At 44.3% G+C, this 15,653-nt stretch overlaps 1 non-coding gene across 1 annotated transcript; it reads right to left on the bottom strand.

Annotated features, from left to right (window-relative positions):
• Positions 1 to 14,007: 14,007 nt before the first annotated feature.
• Positions 14,008 to 14,079, bottom strand: trnag-ucc (transfer RNA glycine (anticodon UCC)). The gene has a single exon. It is a non-coding gene; the product is annotated as a tRNA-Gly (tRNA).
• Positions 14,080 to 15,653: the final 1,574 nt, after the last annotated feature.

The raw sequence follows: 15,653 nt of genomic DNA on the forward strand, positions 1-15,653 counted from the left end.
AGCAAGTATGTAGTCTCAGTTACAGAGATAGCAAGTAAGTAGTCTCAGTTACAGACAGAGCAATAAAGTAATCTCAGTTACAGACAGAGCAAGTAAGTAGTCTCAGTTACAGAGATAGCAATTTAGTAGTCTCAGTTACAGACAGAGCAATTAAGTAGTCTCAGTGACAGACAGAGCAAGTAAGTAGTCTCAGCTACAGACAGAGCATGCACGTAGTCTCAGTTGCAGACAGAGCAAGTAGCTAGTCTCAGTTACAGACACAGCAAGTCAGTAGTCTCAGTTACAGACAGAGCAGGTAAGTAGTCTCAGTTACAGACAGAGCAAGTAAGTAGTCTCAGTTAGACATAACAATTAAGAGACTCAGTTACAGACATAGCAAGCAAGTAGTTTCAGTAGCAGAGATAGCAAGTAAGTAGTCTCAGTTGCAGACATCGCAAGTAAGTAGTCTCAGTTACAGACAGAGCAATTAAGTAGTCTCAGTTGCAGACATAGCAAGTAAGTAGTCTCAGTTACAGACATAGCAAGTAGGTAGTTTCAGTTACAGACAGGGCAAGTAAGTCGTCTCAGTTGCGGACATAGCAAGTAAGTCGTTTCAGCTACAGACAGAGCAAGTAAGTAGTCTCAGTCACAGACAGAGCAGGTAAGTCGTCTCAGTTACAGACATAGCAAGTAAGTAGTCTCAGTTACAGACATAGCAAGTAAGTAGAAGCAAAATACTGCGGATGCTGGAAATCTGAAACAAAAACAAGAAATGCTGGAATCACTCAGCAGGTCTGGCAGCATCTGTGGAAAGAGAAGCAGAGTTAACGTTTCGGGTCAGCGACCCTTCTTCGGAACTGACAAATATTAGAAAAGTCACAGACTATAAACAACTGAGGTGGGGGTTGGGCAAGAGATAACAAAGGAGAAGGTGCAGATTGGACCAGGCCACATAGCTGACCAAAAGGTCACGGAGCAAAGGCAAACAATATGTTAATGGTGTGTTGAAAGACAAAGCATTAGTACAGATTAGGTGTGAATATACTGAATATTGAACAGCAGCAAGTGCAAACCTGAAGAAAAACAACCTGAAAAAAACAGTGGGTTAGCAAACTGAACAAACTAAGATGAAATGAAATAAATGCAAAAAAAGATTGTAAAAAATGTAAAAAGGAATGTAAAAAAAAGGAAGAAAAAATAACTAAAAATGACTAAAAATGAAATAAAGCGGGGGGCTGTCATGCTCTGAAAGTATTGAACTCAATGTTCAGTCCGGCAGGCTGTCGTGTGCCGAATCGATATATGAGATGCTGTTCCTCGAGCTTGCGTTGATGTTCACTGGAACACTGCAGCAATCCCAGGACAGAGATGTGAGCATGAGAGCAGGGGGGAGTGTTGAAATGGCCAGCAACTGGAAGCTCAGGGTCCTGCTTGCGGACTGAGCGGAGATGTTCCGCAAAGCGGTCACCCAGTCTGCGCTTGGTCTCCCCAATGTAGAGGAGACCACACTGTGAGCAGCGAATACAGTATACTACATTGAAAGAAGTACAAGTAAATCGCTGCTTCACCTGAAAGGAGTGTTTGGGGCCTGGGATAGTGAGGATAGAGGAGGTAAATGGGCAGGTATTACACCTCCTGCGATTGCAAGGGAAGGTGCCCTGGGACGCGGACGAGGTGGTGGGGGTAACGGAGGAGTTGACCAGGGTGTCGCGGAGGGAGCGATCCCTTCGGAATGCCGACAGGGGAAGGGAGGGGAAGATGCGACTGGTAGTGGCATCATGCTGGACGTGGCGAAAATGGCGTAGGATGATCCTTTGGATATGGAGGCTGGTGGGATGAAAAGTGAGGACAAGGGGAACCCTGTCACGGTTCTGGGAGGGAGGGGAGGGGGTGAGGGTAGAGGTGCGGGGAATGGGTCGGACACGGTTGAGGGCCCTGTCAACCACAGTGGGGGGAAATCCTCGGTTGAGGAAAAAGGAGGTCATATCAGAAGCACCGTCATGGAAGGTAGCATCATCAGAGCAGATGCGTCGGAGATGGAGAAACTGGGAGAATGGAATGGAGTCCTTACAGGAGGTAGGGTGTGAAGATGTGTAGTCGATGTAGCTGTGGGAGTCAGTGGGCTTATCATGGATATTGGTAGACAACCTATCCCCAGAGATGGAGACAGAGAAGTCGAGGAAGGGAAGGGATGTGTCAGCCTGCTCCTGCCCCACTGAACTTATTTCTTCCTATCTAGACTCTATCTTTTCTCCGCTGGTCCAGTCTCTTCCCACCTACATCCGTGACTCTTCTGACGCCCTACGTCATTTTGGCTATTTCCAGTTTCCTGGTCCCAACCGCCTCCTCTTCACTATGGACGTCCAATTGCTCTACACCTCCATCCCCCACCAGGATGGTTAGAGGGCTCTCCGCTTCTTCCTGGAACAGAGGCCCAACCAGTCCCCATCCACCAACACCCTCCTCCGCCTGGCTGAACTTGTTCTCACATTGAACAACTTCTCCTTCAACTCCATGCATTTCCTTCAAGTAAAAGGTGTCGCTATGAGTACCCGCATGGGTCCTAGTTATGCCTGTCTTTTTGTGGGATATGTCGAGCATTCTTTGTTCCAGTCCTACTCAGGCCCCCTCCCCCAACTCTTTTTCCGGTACATTGATGACTGTATCGGTGCCGTTTCCTGCTCCCGCCCCGAACTAGAAAACTTTATCAACTTTGCTTCCAATTTCCACCCTTCTCTCACCTTTACATGGTCCATATCTGACACTTCCCTTCCATTCCTCGACTTCTCTGTCTCCATCTCTGGGGATAGGTTGTCTACCAATATCCATTATAAGCCCACTGACTCCCACAGCTACATCGACTACACTTCTTCACACCCTACCTCCTGTAAGGCCTCCATTCCATTCTCCCAGTTTCTCCGTCTCCAACGCATCTGCTCTGATGATGCTACCTTCCATGACGGTGCTTCTGATATGACCTCCTTTTTCCTCAACCGAGGATTTCCCCCCACTGTGGTTGACAGGGCCCTCAACCGTGTCCGACGCATTCCCCGCACCTCTACCCTCACCCCTTCCCCTCACTCCCAGAACCGTGAAAGGGTTCCCCTTGTCCTCACTTTTCATCCCACCAGCCTCCATATCCAAAGGATCATCCACCACCATTTTCGCCACATCCAGCGTGATGCCACTACCAGTCGCATCTTCCCCTCCCTTCCCCTGTCAGCATTCCGAAGGGATTGCTCCCTCAGCGACACCCTGGTCCACTCCTCCGTTACCCCCACCACCTCGTCCCCGTCCGAGGGCACCTTCCCTTGCAATCGCAGGAGGTGTAAAACCTGCCCATTTACCTCCTCTCTCCTCACTAAACAAGGCCCCAAACACTCCTTTCAGGTGAAGCAGCGATTTACTTGTACTTCTTTCAATGTAGTATACTGTATTCGCTGCTCACAGTGTGGTCTCCTCTACATTGGGGAGACCAAGCGCAGACTGGGTGACCGCTTTGTGGAACATCTCCGCTCAGTCCGCAAGCAGGACAATGAGCTTCCGGTTGCTTGCCATTTCAACACTCCCCCCTGCTCTCATGCTCACATCTCTGTCCTGGGATTGCTGCAGTGTTCCAGTGAACATCAACGCAAGCTCGAGGAACAGCATCTCATCTACCGATTAGGCACACTACAGCCTGCCGGACTGAACATTGAGTTCAATAATTTCAGAGCATGACAGCCCCCCACTTTACTTTCATTTTTAGTCATTTTTAGTTATTTTTTCTTCCTTTTTTTTACATTCCTTTTTACATTTTTTACAATCTTTTTTTGCATTTATTTCATTTCATCTTAGTTTGTTCAGTTTGCTTACCCACTGTTTTTTTCAGGTTGTTTTTCTTCAGGTTTGCACTTGCTGCTGTTCAATATTCAGTATATTCACACCTTATCTGTACTAATGCTTTGTCTTTCAACACACCATTAACATATTGTTTGCCTTTGCTCCGTGACCTTTTGGTCAGCTATGTGGCCTGGTCCAATCTGCACCTTCTCCTTTGTTATCTCTTGCCCAACCCCACCTCAGTTGTTTATAGTCTGTGACTTTTCTAATATTTGTCAGTTCCGAAGAAGGGTCGCTGACCCGAAACGTTAACTCTGCTTCTCTTTCCACAGATGCTGCCAGACCTGCTGAGTGATTCCAGCATTTCTTGTTTTTGAGCAAGTAAGTAGTCTCAGTTACAGAGATAGCAAGTAAGTAGTCTCAGTTACAGACAGAGCAATTAAGCAGTCTCAGTTACAGAGATAGCAAGTAAGTAGTCTCAGTTACAGACATAGCAAGTAAGTAGTCTCAGTTACAGACAGAGCAAGTAAGTAGTCTCAGTTGCAGACAGAGCAAGTAAGTAGTCTCAGTTACAGACGGAGCAAGTAAGTAGTCTCAGTTACAGTCATAGCAAGTAAGTTGTCTCAGTTACAGACAGGGCAAGTAAGTAGTCTCAGTCACAGACAGAGCAAGTAAGTAGTCTCAGTTACAGACAGGGCAAGTAAGTAGTCTCAGTTAGAGACATAGCAAGTAAGTTGTCTCAGTTACAGTCAGAGCAAGTAAGTAGTCTCAGTTACAGAGATAGCAAGTAAGTAGTCTCAGTTACAGACATAGCAAGTAAGTAGTCTCAGTTACAGACAGAGCAATTAAGCAGTCTCAGTTACAGAGATAGCAAGTAAGTAGTCTCAGTTACAGACATAGCAAGTAAGTAGTCTCAGTTACAGACATAGCAAGTAAGTAGTCTCAGTTACAGACAGAGCAAGTAAGTAGTCTCAGTTACAGACGGAGCAAGTAAGTAGTCTCAGTTACAGTCATAGCAAGTAAGTTGTCTCAGTCACAGACAGAGCAAGTAAGTAGTCTCAGTTACAGACAGGGCAAGTAAGTAGTCTCAGTTACAGACATAGCAAGTAAGTTGTCTCTGTTACATACAGAGCTAGTCAGTAGTCTCAGTTGCAGACACAGCCAAAAAACCAAAATGTCTTACAAATTGGCATGTAAAAAAAGAATAGAGTCAACAGTGGAAGGCTGAAGGACAGTCCTCCACTGGTTGATTGTCCTTCCAGCTACAGTGAAGTTCCTCTCCCTGATCCTACAGCTCGCCGGAATGCAAAGTATACTTCTCGCCAGCCTGGTCAATTTAGGGTATGTAACACTGTGTTCCTTCCACCAGCCCAACAGATCACGTTCGTTTGCCATCGCCAACACAGCAGGTCTCTGTGCTGTGTACTGCTGCACTTCATCATTTGTGTCTATTTCTTCATGAACATTCTCCCATTCAGCAAATGCAGTCACTGCTTTTTTGGCAGCTGTAGGTTCATTCTCAACCACTGTCGTTTCCTTCACCGGGACTTCTGTTTTAATGTTATTGATAAGTCTGCACACTTCGGGATAAACTTCTTCCCTATCATGGCTGGATAACATTCGCAGCTGATTAAATTTAGGCCAGAGAAATGTTGCTGTCTTGTGCTCGTCATATATTTTAACTTTCTTCAGAAGCCACTGTCTGTGCAGTTCCCTGACAACGGCTTGCATTGGAGTATCTGAAGAATGTGGCATACAGAGACGTTTAACTTTCTCAAACCACGGAATTACCAGATTCAATGTAGGATATTGGTCTCCCTCGAGTTCCCTCTGAGCTTCATAAAATGGTCGGAGGAAATCCACCGAAAACTGCAAGACATCAGGAGCGATGTTTTCCTGCCTGTAGCTTTCCCCACTCTGTTCCAGTTTCTCGTGCAGCTCGTGATAAATATCCTGAATTGAATTCAGTGTCAGATACACAGTACTGTACCTCGTTTCTTCCATTGGCTTGAACGTTTTAGACAACTGTGCAGCAAGACCAGACTGTTTAATATATGTCACCAAGTCTTTGGCATGATGTATAGTTTCTCCAACATCCGGAGCTTCAGAAGCTAATTCCTTTGGATCAAGTGAATGTTGAAGGACCGTGTTATATACATGGCCCTGACAATCCAGACGTCGATATGGTCTAAGATCAAACACTATGTTAGTGCCTTGATCTGTCACCCAGACTAATTTATGTAAATTTGCTGGGTCGAATCCAAATGTATTCACGAGCAGATTTAAAATCTCCTGCCTGATGTTTTTACCAGTTTTGACGTTCTCCAGTGGAAACATTGCTGTTGTTAAAACTTTGACATGAAGTTTAAAATCTACTGTGATGTAATGCCAAGTTATCGACATATAATGGATTTTATTGTAGTCGTCCGTCGACATGTCAGTTGTCATTCCCACATTCACATCCTTCAGTATGTCAGTAATCTGAGAAATTAGTTCTTTTCTCTTTTCTTTGGCCACATCACGACACCTTCTTGAAACTGTACTTGGATTTGGTAACACACTTGATGCTGATACTTGACCGTATGTCGCACCCACATTGATAAGCTCTTTTGCTAGCTCAACAAACCCTTCACCAGAGACAGTGTGGAAAGATCGAATATCTTTGCAACAGAAACTCACGCATTTGTCTATAATTTCTGATTTCTTGTGAGTGGGTATGTTTTATTTTCTTGTCCGGACAAAGTAATTTAAGTCTGAACGACTTGGCCCTGCTGAGGGTCGAGTGCATTCTTTTACAGTGTGCCGCTGCAAAGATGAATTTCCTGTCTTTTTGCTGTGATATTTTAGTAGAAGTTTGCAAGATTTACATTGTACAAATCCACTTGAACTTTTCCTATTGCGGAAAACAACAACATTGAAATGTTCCCACACAGAAGATTTACGTTTTCCAGCTACAGGACTTTCCACTGCTAAACATTCTCCAGTAGACAGCATTTGTTTTACATCCATAGTGTACAGTAATGTAAAATCACCTTTGGACACATGTAGTCAGGTCCAATCGTGTTTGGGTCAGGCAGCCAGGCTTTAAGTCAGATTTCTACTTCCAAGTGCTATTGTTGAAGGGAAAACAAGCAGACACTGTTTAAAATGTGTCCTTAAAATTTTCACCTTGTCTTTAAACAATCGCCGCATCGTTAGTGCTGCCATTTATTTCTGCTGTTCACTGTCCAGTAACAATGAACAGTGAGACTCTGGATCTGAACCGGGAACATTCATTACAGTTTGGAGACAGAAAGCAGCAATGATTTTCAATAGTGAGTTCTTCTTATTCTGTCTCTCTCAACCTGTCCAGACACTGCCTGAGAAATACCTCTCTCTTCTTCTGACTCACTCCATGTCCCAGGACCAGCAGCTGCTAAAGGCCTGCTGCCAGACCCGAACCCAACAGGACCTGACGACGTGTGTCGGGTTTGGGTCGATCACTCTTCCGGGTCGAGCTCTTGGGCTCGGGTCGGACAAACACAGTATTAATCGGACATGAAAGGTTGTTTAAAAAGATGAAGATTGGAGGCACGACGTCAGTGATTGATTGGTCATGAGTTAAACAGAAACCCATGGAGTTGTGCCACACTGTACCAGTATCTGTATTGCTGAAAATAAACACAGTGATTGCCTGAAGGCTCAGTAAATATCATTACACATTATGTAGACTCCTGCTTTACGGGTTGAAATACTTGCTGCAAGATTATCCAGTGAGCAGCTGAGATGCAAAGAGCAGGAATGTTCTGAGTGATTAATTATTACAAAATGATTATAAAATACACAGTATTTGTATTAAAAATATAACCTGTTCACTGTCAGGACTCCAGTCTACACACACACAAAGTACCTGACCGAACCACAGCGGACCCGGACCCGACCCGACCCGACCATCCCTTTACTTCCCTTCCTGACAATCAACCTGCAAGAAGCTGCAGCGCATGCGTGATGAGGGCAAAGTGACGGCACCGGCTCGCTGCTCAGACACAGTTCCAACACGGACTCCCAGCTCCGGTCAGTTATTTTAAATTTCAATACTGACCAGCAGAGCCTTGACCGAGTGTGTCCGACCCGAACCCGAACTGGACCCGAGCCCGAAACCCGGAGCCGCAAGTTGGGCCCGAGCCGAGGCGGACACATGTGCTCGCGTCCCGCTCGGGTTGGACTCGGGTATCCAGGCCTCCAGTGTACATTCCACACTGTCCCCGACTCCCGCTGAACTTCCCCGCTATTCAATGTTAATCTCTGAACACATCTGCAGACTCGCTCCCAAACCTGGTGTTGCTGCTGGAAGCAGATGTTGTATGTTCACTTACCCCGGGACCCGGATGTCTCCATTCGCAGCTGATTGAAGCAATCTTCCGCTGACTCACTGAATGACGCTCAGAGGCAAAGCTGGGGGAAGGGGAGCGCATGCGCTCTTATCCTCATTATGACGTCCCAGTGGGCGGAGCTATATTGCGCTTGCGCAGATCTCTGCAACAATTCAGCGTTCAAAACTCAATGGGAACTTTCCCCATTTCACCTTCAGCAATGTGTAAACAACGAAACTGAACATGGGGTTAGGGTAGAGGGAGGGTGGGGAGGAGTGCAGGGAATCTATAACCTCGAAAGCCGGGAGCTGATCCCATTTAGATGTTCAAATTGCCGTCTCTCCCTGCACGCTGTTTGTTATTATTGAGACATCCTCTCAAAACAATCCGACAGAAACATGGGAAGAAGGAGGGAGTCGGTGTGTTTGCTGGAACCTTGTGGAATTCATTTCAGCCAGCAAAGGTTTGTCTAACCGGAGCGAAACCCGCGGTCAATGTGAGTAATACCGAATGGCGATCTTCATCGTTTCATTCCAAACAAGAGAGACAGGGAGCTGCCGCGATTATACCGGACACACAAACACAGTGACAATCGAGCCCGTCCCAGAGTTTCAGCTCCCGGTTGTTAAATGTGCTCATGTACACAGTCTTTGCTGTGAATTTTCAGGGCTCAGTTGCCGATGTCTAGTCCTGTATCCCTTAAACACTCGGAGCCAGGTGATCCTCACACTCCATTTTGAAAGATTTATGGACAGGCTGAGTCGATCATAACCTGCTGTTCAATCATAGTATTATTCAAACAATTAATGAGACATTCTGTTCACTACTTGGGTCTTGAACTCGGTTTGAGCTGATCAACAAGTGAAAGGTTCAGCATTTTTCCAGATATAGCAGACAGAGCTGGATAGAGGGACTCAGGGTTAATCCTGCACACACAGGCAGTTTGAGTTAAAGTCACACAGGGACAGGAAATGGTCTCGATTCCGTTGCCTACTCACCCAACAAGGACAGTTCGGGACTGACTGAACATCCAACTCACTATAATTCAGTACTGGAGAAAGAGTGAGGCTTGTCCACTCCATCTTTCCTTACTGTATCTGGTACATTATGTAAGGGAAAGTGTTCCAGTACCTCTCACTCTCAGACAGCAACTGACATGTGTTCAGACAGTCAGTGTTAGTCTTTCACTTCCCATGAATAGGCCTCTCCAAGAACCTGTAAATCCAATATCCTGAAGCAGCTGTTCTACTCACAACTTGGTCATGGTAGGAGAACACCAAGAGGACAGTAGCAACACTTCAGAGATGTCCTCAAATCATCCCTCATTTTGGAAGACATTGTACACTTCAGGGATATTTGTCAGGAACATGCAAAGGCGAACTCGAGGCAGCGAAGGCAGCACCCACACCTCCGATGCAGTCATTTACCAGACCCTTCCAGCACCACCTGTCCCTGATCTGACAGAGTCTGCAGATCATGCATTGGACTTATCAGCCATTTCATAACTCATCAAACTGGAGTGGAAAAAAGTCATCCTTGATCGCGAGGGACTTTCTGAGATGGAAGAGAATAAATAGGCCAATATAATGATCAGCAATAATAATGAACTGGAGAGGGAGGAGATCGCGAGCAGGGAGATAGAATAGGGAGCGGAAGTGGCCTGTGACGTTTATATAATGTGACAAATTGACAGAGATCCTGTTCTATTTGGGTAAAGACTTATTCAAGATAGAAAAATGTAAACTAGTCTCTCGATGACATATTGTACCAGAGACAACCTCTCTATTATTTCCAAACTCAAAACAGGGCCAGATTATGAACAAATACTGTATTTCTCACTGAACCACTTTTACCTGTTGGACTCTCTGCAGATTCGCAGGGCAAGGCCATTCAGATATATTTTCAGTCACTAAGAGATTCATTCTGATGACATGAAGAAGAGACAATCAGATGTTTACCTTTCATCCCTCAAACACTCGGACTCACTTGTACATTTCTACGAGATCCGTTTGGCCAGGTTAGGAGCCACCCACTCACCCCTTCCTCCGCTTTATTCTGACCATATTCCAGTCTCACTGTCACACACGTTACCATTAATTTGCTTTTGATCAATATAATTCAAAGGTCGTTTGCAGCGACAATCATTGAAATAATGATGACAGTGATTTGTATAAAACATCCCATATCCACCCAATCACAATGATTCCAACGAGACAGAATAGCGAGGGTGCAGGTGGGAAGCGAAACATGTTTATAAGAGACAGTATGAGAACATATTAAAGGGTAAAAACAAAGGAAATCAAAAATCATTTATAAACAAACAAAAATTCAAATGACCGTGCAAAGAATTGTGCTTTGTTTATGGGTAAAGAAAGAAACGCTCATGTGATGGGAAAGGTAATGAAATGGTGTCATAATATAAAAGCAAAATACTGCAGATGCTGGAAATCTGAAATAAAAACAAGAAATGTTGGAACCACTCAGCAGGTCTGGCAGCATCTGTGGAAAGAGAAGCAGAGTTAACGTTTCGATGAAGGGTCACAGATAGTAAGTATCCCATATTACTGAGGGAGATACCAGAAGCTCTGAGCAAAATCTTTGAATATGGAAGGTGTGCCAGGTGACTGAAGGATTACACTCCTGTTCTGGAAAGGAGAAGGAAAAATCTGGTAACCAAGACCATTATTTTTGACATCAGTGGTGAATTAATAAAGGACAACCAGTACGGATTTGCTGAGGGCAAATCATGTGCGACTAACATGATTGAATTCTTGTGGTTGAAGTTACTGAAGGTAGTACAGTAATTATTGGATATATGCTCTTCCAAAGGCATTCGATCAAGTAGTGAATAACAGACTTCCACGGAGAATAGAAATGCATGTTAAAATTGACACTGGTATCCTGAGATGGTAGTTGGTTAAAGGATAGGAGGTTATTCTGTGACCTTGTCCTATTTACACCTTCTCCTTTGTTATTTCTTGCCCCACCCCCACTTTACTTGCTTATAACCTTTTACAATTCTAATATTTGCTCGTTCTGAAGTAGGGTCACGTACCTGAAACGTTAACTCTGCTTCTATCTCCACAGATGCTGCCAGACCTGCTGAGTATTTCCAGCATTTCTTGTTTTTATTTCAGATTTCCAGCATCCGCAGTATTTTGCTTTTATTTTAGAGTTTAGTAGTGAACTGATCCTTTCTGCTGACTGGGCAGAACTATGCAGTGGGGTGACGCAGAAAACTGCACGAAGAACATTACTTCGATAGGGCCCACAATGTTGAAGTTTGAGGATGACAGAATACAACGCAATGTATGCAAATTGTAAAGAGCTGTAAGTTTCAGGTAGATGTTACCTGAACAGAGGTGAGACAGAGAATACCCAACCCGTCTCACCTTTAGATTCCTGACCAAGATAGAACTACAAGGTACAAACTCAAGTTATGTGACCAAGTCAGAGAGTTTATTAGGTTTAACTAAGATGCACAAAGTTAATATTTAACAAGGCAATAGATATGCAGTAAAACACAACACCTGTTCTTGTTTCTGTGCTTGCTGCGGCACGGACTTCTCTCCTTCTTCTTCCCTTGCTGTGTTTTCTTAACTGTATTCTATCTTCTCCTTCTAAGTGCAAACGATCTTCTGTTGACCCCTGTCTAAGTGTGCTGACGATGTCCTGTAACACCCTTTCTTTTATCCTTCTCATGGTGCAAGGATGTTACCATAGACGACACTAAGATTGGTGGAGTAGCAGATAGTGAAGGGGACTGTCAGAGAATACAGCAGAATATAGATAGATTGGAGAGTTGGGCAGAGAAATGGCAGATGGAGTTCAATCAGGGCAAATGCGAGGTGATGCATTTTGGAAGATCCAATTCAAGAGTGAACTATACAGTAAATGGAAAAGTCCTGGGGAAAATTGATGTCCAGAGAGATTTGGGTGTTCAGGTCCACTGTTCCCTGAAGGTGGCAACGCAGGTAAATAGAGTGGTCAAGAAGGCATACGGCATGCTTTCCTTCATCGGACGGGGCATTGAGTACAAGAGTCGGCAGGTCATGTTACAGTTGTATAGGACTTTGGTTCGGCCACATTTGGAATACTGCGTACAGTTCTGGTCGCCACATTATCAAAAGGATGTGGATGCTTTGGAGAGGGTGCAGAGGAGGTTCACAAGGATGTTGCCTGGTATGGAGGGCGCTAGCTATGAAGAGAGGTTGAGCAGATTAGGATTATTTTCATTAGAAAGACGGAAGTTGAGGGGGGACCTGATTGAGGTGTACAAAATCATGAGAGGTATAGACAGGGTGGATAGCAAGAGGCTTTTTCCCAGAGTGGGGGTTTCAATTACTAGAGGACACGAGTTCAAAGTGAAAGGGGAAAAGTTTAGGGGGGATATGCGTGGAAAGTTCTTTACGCAGAGGGTGGTGGGCACCTGGAACGCATTGCCAGCGGAGGTGGTAGATGCGGGCACGATGGATTCTTTTAAGATGTATCTAGACAGATACATGAATGGGCAGGAAGAAAAGAGATACAGAACCTTAGAAAATAGGCGACATGTTTAGAGAGAGGATCTGGATCGGCGCAGGCTTGGAGGGCCGAAGGGCCTGTTCCTGTGCTGTAATTATCTTTGTTCTTTGTTCTTTGTTCTATATTAGTTTTGAATTGTTCTAAGTGTCCTAATTGGTCCAGGTTGACATCATTGTTTGACACTAGTTAGTTAATGGTTGAATCTACACACATTACAGATGCTTCCCGATTCTTTCGATTTTAGCAAAGATCCTAAAGGTTACATTCTTGCTGATCCCAGACATTTGTTTCTTTAATTCGGCCTTTATCTCTTCTCTCTCCCTGCAAGGAGTGCTGGTGTCTCTCCCATTGTTCTCACACAAAGGTTTCAACAAAGTATAGCCTTGAAAACACATTTCATAATAAAGCAAGCAACAGATCAAACAGACTTCAATATATTGATGTACAAAGCATATCATTAATCCTATTATTTTTGTTGTTCTTATTTGTCACAAACGTAAAATATGTCACGGTCCATCGCCCCCACATTGTGGATTCTCCTCCAGCTGCATGACTTGCCTTTTTTTTCCTATGGCTACGTGCATCTTCCACACTGACACCTCTCTCAACATGACATTTTGACGTAATTCAGTGAAAATGACCGTCATGCTTTACAATCCAACCTTGACATTGCAGTTCTTGCATAAATGTAAGCTATGAAAATGTTCTAAACTTTACACAGCGGTGAGCAGTGTTCAGGTGATACAGAAAATCTGGTGCGTTGGGCAGAGACAATCAGTTGATCTATCAAAGTCTCTTGATGTTATGCTCCTATCTATACTACTTACAACACAATTATTCTTTTGTTATTGAAAAGCTTGGATAGATGGCTCTGGATTGTGTTATCTAAGTATTCTGAGAAAAGAATTAGATTCTAATCTAAGTATTATTATCTCCTTACAGCAATGTGGATTGAGAGGAGATCTGATGCAGGTGTAGGTAAGTTAAGCAAGGAGAACCAGTTCCCATTAGTTGATGGTACAAGGACTAGGAGACACAGATTGATGTTTTGGGAAAGAGATGCAGGGAAGTGTGAGGAAGCAGTTTTTGTTTTACCTGCTGCAATTGTCTGTCCACAAGTGTGGTGGAAGCAGAGACAATCAATGATTTCAATAGGAAATTGGAGAAACACTTGAAGGAAACAAACTTGCTCCAGGGCGAGGCTGATCAAGCAGGAGAATGAATCTGATTGGATGATAAGAATATTTTATCAATTTCAATTCTGTCACGGCTTTGACATTTGTTTCGTTTGTAAAATACTGCAACATAAAATAAACCTGCAATTTAAGATTGCGATGGCCGGGAATTGAATCCAGGTTAACTGCTTGGAAGGCAGCTATGCTCACCACTATACCACCATCGCTTACTGTACGGTGCGCCTCCGGCGTTTTGATTAATAGAATGCTATACAATGATTTCAACTTGTGGCTGAGTGTTGGAGAATTTTCTGAGCTTTGCTAATTATTACTTAACTTTGTAGAAATATAAAAACAGGACGCAGCTTGTAGCTAACCTAACCAATGGTCATAAAATGTAGACAGAGCAACTGACCACAATCAACTGTCTTAGGAAGAGACAGAGCTCATGAAGGATTTTGGGGAAGTGAACGCAGACTGTTCATTGCTGATTCTTCCACTATTATCATGTTTGTGCAACCTAGCCAGAAGTAACGGCCAGATACAGTCTGGAGTGTGCATTAAATTAAGGAACTAGCGTGTTATGCTCGAACTAACGCTCTACTGACCTCCGACTTTGCAAAGGGCACAGAGCTGCAGGTGGTCTTGTGGTTGTCCTGTGGTTTATGCTTAATTGTGAAACTGCGAGCTCTGCCTTTTTTATACTATCTAAGACCACGGCGATCTGTAGCTGTTTGGTAGTAGCGTTGGACCGCATTTAGGTCAGGTGTGCTGCCCCATGATATCATGCAATAAAGTGTTTGTTCTCAACGTCTGAGTCCTGCGAATTTGTTCAACAATTGGGCACAATCTGGATTTTCTTCAATAGTTTGGCGTAGTCGGCAGGATCCCTTTTGTACGGGATCCTGAATGAACCAAACGGGGATTCGGAACCAAAAGTAGAAAATCCAGTAAAATGTGACGAATTCGGTGTAGTAGTAGTACCAAATTCCGGGAATTTGGTGATCCTAATTTGAGTTTGCACGGGCTGTTCCTCCACCGGGTGGAGTAAAGAGGCTGTCGGACAAAAGGAGTTGGGACAACCGTCCGGTGAATGACTGAGGCTGGAACTAAACTACCAAATTGACCCGACAGGCACGTGATCGTTGCTCCTGAGTACACGAGCCGGAATCTGGCCCCAGAGAGAGAGGCTGTGGGACGGAGGGAGAACGAAAGAGCGTTGGCCTGAGAGACAGGGGTGTGCCGGTTAGCTGACCTTGAGAATTTAACATTAACTGCACCTGTTCGTATCCTTGTGTCTATTTGTTTTGTTGTGTCCTGTTTGTTTTCCTTTGTTTTAATGCTACTTGATTCATAGAAAAGAACTCATAGATTTAGAAGGTTTTGAGAAAGTAGAAGTAAGAGTGGACTCAACGCCTTCCAAGAAGGAAGGGTTGCCCCCGGGGACAAGTAAACCATGTCCTCTGGAGAAAGGCGACCCGCGTCCGTTTGCCCCCTCGAAGGAGACGCAGACGCGCCACGGTAAATATGTGTTTTAAAGATAGGAATGTTTTAGAGTAAAAACAAGGAACTGTGTCTTTGATTCGACTGTGAGAATGTCTGAAGCTTCCGCGAATGAAATGAAGATCTGCGAAGAACAGCTTGTATTCTGCAGAACTGACTGTCGTTAACTCTTTGTTGTCTGGCCTTAATGTTAAAAGCATGAGTCTATTAAGTTGTTTGGAATTGAATGAGTGTGAAAAGTGATTGTTGAGTGTGTTCATTTCGATTTAAGATTTTGCACCCAGGAGTGAGATATAAA

Source organism: Heterodontus francisci, chromosome 50, assembly GCF_036365525.1.
Source record: "Heterodontus francisci isolate sHetFra1 chromosome 50, sHetFra1.hap1, whole genome shotgun sequence".
Classification (NCBI taxonomy): Eukaryota; Metazoa; Chordata; class Chondrichthyes; order Heterodontiformes; family Heterodontidae; genus Heterodontus; species Heterodontus francisci.